The following is an 887-nucleotide window of genomic DNA, read 5'->3' as shown; positions in this document are numbered from 1 at the left end:
TAAATATGGCCATAGCTCAGCAGTTAAAGCCTCCCTGAGGCTTTTGTTCACATTTACTGAATAAAATTTTGGGAAATATATCTTTTTGATCAAAATTAAATTCTTTTTCACCTGTTAGACATACCGGTATATACTTCTTACCCCTCATGATATTTATCATAATCAAGTTATTCTGGTTTGAGAAACGTTTCCAAGGAGTAGTCAGCCACTGTTAACAAAATTTTCTTATACATGTAATAATCGAAAGGTAATAAAAAGAGGTGATATCATTTAGAAAAATTAAGGTTACATTAATTTACTAACAAAAAATTCATTCATGCAATGCTGAATTATTCAAGCAACATTTTATTATTTCAGATGAAAAATTTGTAGGTCCTCTTAGCCCAAGAGTATTAATTATAGGACATAGTTTTGTGTCAAGGATAGACAGATCAGTTCTCGAAAGTTTTTTTCCTAGTCACTGGGAAATTTTCAGTGTTGGAAAGCCGGGAGGAAAAATTACGGATATGCGGGAAATGGCTCCCTATTATATTAATGTATATACCCCCGATTATGTTTTTGTTCAAATTGGAGGTAATGACATTAAAAGAAATACTAATCCCTCATTAATTTTATTTGATTTAATGGAAACCATTTATTATATAAAAAATCTAGGTCCATTTTCAGTTTTTGTTGGTGGCATTTTTCCTAGGAGTAATCCAAGGTTTATAGAATCTAATGATTATTGTAAAATTAAATCTTTTTTAAATAAGCAATTGTACTTTTCATGTGAACATAGTCACAATATCTTTTTTTGCTCAACTAGAAAATTTAAAATGTCTGATTTATGTCATGATGGTGTCCATCTTTCAAAAAAAGGACAGTCATTTTGAGGGAAGTTTCCTCAT

The sequence above is a fragment of the Crassostrea angulata genome, chromosome 2, assembly GCF_025612915.1.
Source record: "Crassostrea angulata isolate pt1a10 chromosome 2, ASM2561291v2, whole genome shotgun sequence".
NCBI classification, from domain to species: Eukaryota; Metazoa; Mollusca; class Bivalvia; order Ostreida; family Ostreidae; genus Magallana; species Magallana angulata.
Note: the sequence above shows the minus strand (reverse complement) of the source record.